Source organism: Carlito syrichta, unplaced genomic scaffold (assembly GCF_000164805.1).
Source record: "Carlito syrichta isolate Samal-C Ts95f unplaced genomic scaffold, Tarsius_syrichta-2.0.1 Scaffold305641, whole genome shotgun sequence".
Taxonomy (NCBI): Eukaryota; Metazoa; Chordata; class Mammalia; order Primates; family Tarsiidae; genus Carlito; species Carlito syrichta.
The window spans coordinates 804,312-810,941 of NW_007249737.1; the positions used below are offsets into that span (position 1 = coordinate 804,312).

The 6,630-nt window shown below is 45.0% G+C and overlaps 1 pseudogene; it reads left to right on the forward strand.

The window, feature by feature from the left end:
* Nucleotides 1-465: 465 nt before the first annotated feature.
* Nucleotides 466-958, forward strand: LOC110595971 (annotated as a pseudogene).
* Nucleotides 959-6,630: the final 5,672 nt, after the last annotated feature.

The following is a 6,630-nucleotide window of genomic DNA, read 5'->3' on the forward strand; positions in this document are numbered from 1 at the left end:
TAGATAAAGTACCTCTTTCTCATATGAGAGCTATGTATTTTTATGTCTTTTCCTCCCAGGAGTTAATGTGAATTTCCTGGAAGCAGTAGTCATGTCAAATTCATTTCCTTGCCCACCTTCCCTGCTCCTTCACCCTCTCCCCTGGCATTCAGTCTGATGCCCATTACATATGGACACTCATCAGTATTTGTTGCTCTGTTGATGGCTGGTTCTCTTAGGCATAAAAAAATTATCCCTCCCTCTCTTCTTTCCTCCCTCCCTTCCTTCCTTCCTCTCCTTCTCCTCCTCCTCCTCTCACTCTTTCTTTTTTTTCTTTCTAAAAAAAAAGGTAAAAAAGAGAAAGCAGGTTTACTTCGGGAAGAATTCACTAGGCACCTCAATGTATTCACGTCTTAGGGGTTTATACTTAAATTCTCTCATGTAGGCTTTGCAGACGACGCTGCCTTGAGCCTTTTCCCACAAGCCATGGTCAACCCCACTGTGTTCTTTGACATCGCCCTCGATGATGAGCACTTGGGCCGCCTCACCTTCGAGCTGTTTGCAGACAAAGTTCCAAAGACAGCAGAAAACTTTCATGCTCTGAGCACTGGAGAGAAAGGATTCAGTCATAAGGGTTCCTGCTTTCACAGAATTATTCCAGGATTTATGTTCCAGGGTGGTGACTTTACACGCCATAATGGCACTGGCGGCAAGCTCATCTATGGAGAGAAATTTGATGATGAGAACTTCATCTTTAAGCATACAGGTCCTGGCATCTTGTCCATGGCAAATGCTGGACCCAACACAAGCGGTTCCCAGTTTTTCATCTGCACTACTAAGACAATGGTTGGATGGCAAGCATGTAGTCTTTGGCAAGGTGAAAGAGGGCATGAATGTTGTGCAAGCCATGGAGGGCTTTGGGTCCAAGAATGGCAAGACCAGCAAGAAGATCACCATTGCTGACTGTGGACAACTCTAATAAATTTGACTTGTTTTATCTTAAACTACCAGATCATTCCTTCTGTAGCTCAGGAGAGCACCGCCTCTATCCCATTTGCTCACAGTATCCCTATAATCTTTGTGCTCTCGCTACAATTCTTTGGGTTCCATATTTCCCTTATTCCCTTCCACGTCTAGTTGGATTACAGAGAAATAAAAACCAAATAACAACAAAAAAAATTCTCTCATGTAAAGCACAACAGGAATCTATGAAGTACATACTGAAGAGTGACTCTAGCCAGGAGGAGGCATTGACCACCTGCAGAATCCCAAGGTCCTCTTGGTGACATGAGTCTTGTTTGAGGAGGTCACATTCCAGTCTTGTTAGTTTTTGCCCTTTCCTCTGAACCCATCCTGTATTTTCATCTGCCTCTGGCTTTCCTCACAGTTGCATTCTCCTGTGGAGCCATGTGTTACATGGAGAAGGTAAAATACTCTGCTCAGGAACTATTTGTTGAATGCTCGAATCCCATTTGAATCACCTAACACTGCATGAGTTACAACCAGGTATAACTATCATTATTATCCTTACAGATGAGGAAGATGAGGGTTAGACACACTATGCACAGTAGAATTAAGACCAGAACTATTGTACAAAGTCCAAGAAATTTGCTGGGGGGGCAGAGTGGGGCTCTATTGTGTGCATCACCCTAAAGCAGAGCCCAGGCCTCAGGCCCTGCAGATGTGTCAAAGACCCTACCATTGACAAAGTCTTTCAATATATTCATCCATTTGTTCTTGCATGTATGGGTAATGCCCATTTATTGAACACAGCCCTGTGCTAAGTGTGAGAAATGAACTCACCTGTCTAAAACCAAAGGATGGACACGGAGACATGGAGAACAGCAGAAGCAAGACTTTAATGGCAGTATTGCAAGATCGGGTGTCTGGTGGGCAGGCACACTGGAGCTGTTACTGTTAGCATATTTGTAACCTAGAACACCCCTCCCTCCCTTGGTCTCCCATAGACTGGGCTTGACAGAGTTTACAACACTTTCCCAGACATCACCTACATGACACACTTCAATCGGGTCCCATAATTAGTTCATTTACACATCCTATTTGCTGATTGGCTTAGAGTTGCTAGAAAATTCCTTCATTTACATGTCCTATTTACTGATTGGTTTACAGGACATCGTTCTGATTGGTTCCCTCCGAAATTTGAACACAAAAGCCAAAGTGAAAGCCCCAGAAAAAGAGAACAAGGAAGCAGGAAGTGACTCAGCAAAGGCATTTAACCATGGCTCAGGTTTCATTTTGAAAATAAATCATTCTATTTCTTACACTAAATATAAAAATGAACACCATCACTCTCGAGCAGCTAAAAGTCTAGCCAGGAAGACAGACCTATAGATGAGAAATCATGAATCAAACTGAAAGGAGGTACCTATAGAAACCCAGAAAAAACTTAGCTTATTCTCAGTTTAGTCTTTTTGTCTCAGCATAACCATTGGAAAGCGTTTAGACATTCTACTGCAGGCCAAGTGGCAGCCTAGCCCACTCCTTTAGCAAATCTCCATTAGATGCAAGACTAGGACAGCCCAACCCTTCAATTTATGATTTAGCATAATAATCTCTAAACTTTCAGGTTGTTTGTCAAGGCAGAAGGTCAAAGATCACCCCTTGGCTGGTCAAAGTCATAGAAATGATAATAACACCACCTTTGGTCAAGGAGTTTGCGAATTGTAAATTTCTAACAAGTTTCTTGCAGGAAAAACCCCTCCAGCCCCAAACCCCAAGTTAACCTAATCATCCCTTTGTGACCTACGAGACATGATAGATCCCACCATGGCCGCAATCATGTGACTAGCCCACTCATCCGGCTGCTGTCCATCACCTGACATCAATACCTGTGCTTACCACCTGTCCCTTCTTGATGACATGGAGCAGACCACCACCCAATCACCTTAATGAACTTCCTCCATCAAAGGGAATGGTTAAAAGGACTCAACCACAAGCAACAAGTAGCCATTGCCTTACTAGACTGGTGTGGCCATGTGCTCTTTGAGTTATGGCAGTCACCATGCTTCCTGGCTTTGGCCTTCTCTCCCACCTTGGGAAGGTGAATCTTTCTCTCTCTCTCTCTGATTTACTTTTAAGTAAACTTTATTTTCTAATCTAACTTCTGTGCAATTCTTTGCATCTTTCATGCGGCATCAAATTCCACCCCAGACACACCCACACCCCCAGCAGGCCTGACCTAACATTCTGGAGGCCCTACTGGGAGAGTGTGACCCTAACATATTTTGGAGGCCAGAGCGAGATGACCCTAACACAAACCATCAGCACTCTTGGGGTGCCTCTCCTCACCCATTGCTCCCTGAGCTGTGTGTCACCCAAAAAGTGGCTGAGGCAGATCTGAATGAGTTAAAGGTTTATTTTGCTGAGGTTGAGGACACACCTGGGAAAAAGAAACAGAAATCACAGTAGGATACATGTCCTATGCTTTTTCCAAAGAGGTTTTCCGGGGACTTCAATATTTAAAGGTGAAAGAGTGAGTAGAAAGAGGAGGAAAGGGGGAAAAAAGGAGGGCGTGTGAGCAATGAGGCAAGCGGTTACATTCTTGTGAGGCTTTAGTTTGTGCTTACTGAATCTGTGTTTTGCATGTGAAAAGAGGAGTGGGGGAGAGTCAATTATGCATTTTTCTTGTGCTCAGTAAATCTACATTTTACATAAGACACAGTAAGCATGTGAAATTACAGCTATCTGTTGAGAATAAAAGGAAGGCAGTTTTTTGCATGACTCAGTTCCCAAGCTTAACTTTTTCATGTGTAGTGAGTTTGGGGTCCTGAGATTCTGTTTTCTTTTCACACGTGCAAACCCATTGCAGCATTTTTCATATTGGATTGTAATTGTTTCTTATTTGTTTCACCACCAGGGTATGGGCTCCTTGAGGGAAAGGACAATTCTTATTTTAAGGTTTTTCTCCATGACGTTTAGCCCGGTTTCTGGTACCCAGCTTCTGCTCAGTCAGTGACTGCTGAGAAATGACTACAGAGAGCTCTGGGGGCTTCCAGAAGAAGGGGGCAGCCCTGCAAGAGCCATGGAATGCATCCCCAAAGAGATTTTGGCTTGGAGTCCGGAAGGTGAGGAAGCATTTGCTGGTAGAAATGGCATGATTCCAGGTCTGGGGAAACCCATACAGGTAACTAGCCTCAGGTAAACATTTCCTGCAGGCCAGGCTGTGGCATGTGGTATGAAGGCCTTACATGGACTTTCTCTGGACCTTACAACAGTCACATGAGGTTGCTGGTATTAATATGATTGTTATTAGTATTATTTTAAATTTTGCCTTATTTTAGAGTTGTGGGGTACAAGTGAGGATTTACTACATAAGTAAGTGGCATACAGGTGGAGTTTGGGCTCTAGCTGACCTTCTCTCCCCCAATAGTGGTACCCAGTGTGTTGTCATGTGCCCCCTCCCTCCCTCCCCTAGCAGTGCCCTGCGTCTGCCAATCCCACTATTGTGCTTGTGTGACCAGTGACCAGGGCCTGCTTATAAGTGAGACGTGCAGTATTCAGTTCTTCGTTTCCTTGACAGTTCACTTAGTATGGTGGTCTCCAGGTTGCTGGTATCATTAGCATCATCTTATAGTTGAGGGGCTGAAGGCACAGAGAGATTGAATACCTTGCCCAAGCCCACACAGCTACCATTCAGCAGAAGAGGGATTGGAATGCTGCACTCTTGCTTCCAAAGTTCATGTACTGTTAACCAAAGCCCATGCAGGAGGGAGAGATGACATGGCCTCCTCTTTGGAACTCTTGAAAGTTTTTAGCTCCATCAGTCACTGAGAGCCCAGGGCATCTTTGATCAACAGGATCTCAGCCATGTGCAACACCCCTGGGGACATGCAGCAATGTGGGGCAGCCACACCCTAATGTCCCTGTGCCTCTGGCATCCTTATTTGCCACACTTTGAGCAATGGGCTCCCCAGCTTCTCCATGTTCTCCTAGGCTTTGGCCAAGGAGCTGAGGTGAATGGCCGCTTCTCAGGAACACATCCTCCCCACCTTAGTCCAGAGCTGCACCTTTGCTCCCCAGGTATCCGCGCTCTGCGGGGAAGAGACCTTGGGGTGGGAGAAGCCCAGGTTGCATAAGAGCAATGAAAACTGCCAGCCACTCTCTCCTGGTGCAGGATTCTGCTTTCCAGTGTCCCTGGCACTCAGAAGTGGACGAGGATGGAGCCCTATGGCCGTAGAGGAGGCACTAGGCTGCCAGAGCTTCTGACCCAAGCTCTCACCATGTCTCTACTGTGGACAGTGTGCACAGATACCTGGCTGTCTTCACACTGTGCCTGCCCTTTAACTCGCCCTCTCACAGTGCAACGAGAAAAGGGGACATTGTGTGTGAGCTCATCAGTGGCCATTCATCAATATGTTTGATCATCAGGCCATTCTATGAGCCAGTTCATGTTACAGGGGGTTTCACATTGTGTTCATCTAAGAGAACTGCTCAAACGGTTCATGATCTCAGCTGAGCTGTGCCCTGGGGGCTCAGAGCGCAAGGAAGAATCCCAACTGACAGGGTCACAGATATGGAGCAGAGAATGCCATCTGCCTATTTCGCCATCTTATGGCCAGAGATGTTTTAGAGGCCATTAGGAAATTCCGTAATAATAGTTGCTAGCATTTATTGTCCATCAGGAACCAGATATATGGAATATCTCTAACCCTAATAATAACCTTGAATTGGCAATCATTATCTTATTTGACAAATAAACAATCTCTAAGAAATTAGGCAGATTTCCCAAGGCCACACAATTTGTAAATGCCATCGTTGGTGATCAAACCCAGGACTTTTTAGCCCTAAATCCTTTTTCTGCTACAAACATGCATCTCAGTCTGGCCTATGTACATGATACTCACCATCACCATCATCACCATCATCAACGTCATCTCTAGTGTCTACACCAGGGCATCAGTTGGTATTAAAAAACAGATATACACAGAAACAAAGAATTGAGTATCACATGTTCTTACTCAAAAGCGAACCTTGAACAATTATCATAATACTATAAGAAAAGGATTGGCAGTAGTGGGAAACTGCCAGGGGGTGGGGACAAGGAGGGGGCGGGATTGTCAGTAGTGGGAATCTTCCGGGGGAGAGGGGGCACACCTCATCAACAAGGGTACCTGCAAAATGAACATGTGTACAACTAACCCTGAATTGTACCCCACATCTTTAAAATTAAAAATTAAGGGCAACCCCCTCGGGTCCTCTCCCACTGTGGGGGCGTTTCTGTCCTCTCAATAAATCCTGCTTTCTCACCAAAAAATTAATTAATTAATCAAATTAAAAAATTAAAAGGCACAGATATAAATATGGACCTTCCTTCTTGAGATACAACTTATTTGGTGATTCAGGGACACTAGTTTATATTGAAATCAACATTGATATGTTAAGGAAGAGAGGGCAAGATAAAGTAAAAACACTCCCATAGACCTGTGGGCTCTTTCGGGCTCTGCTCCAGGTCTATGGGCTTTTCCTTCCCTGTCATTGAGACACTTGGGTGGAAATGTTGAGAAGTGCCAGGCTCTTCCAGAGCAGGCAACGGTATGAAGGCAGTCGTCCTAGGCTCCTCTCCTCTGGGGCTTGCCTCCAGACTAGCATAGGCTGGGATCTCTCTGAGATAGACTGTTTCAATGCTTATAG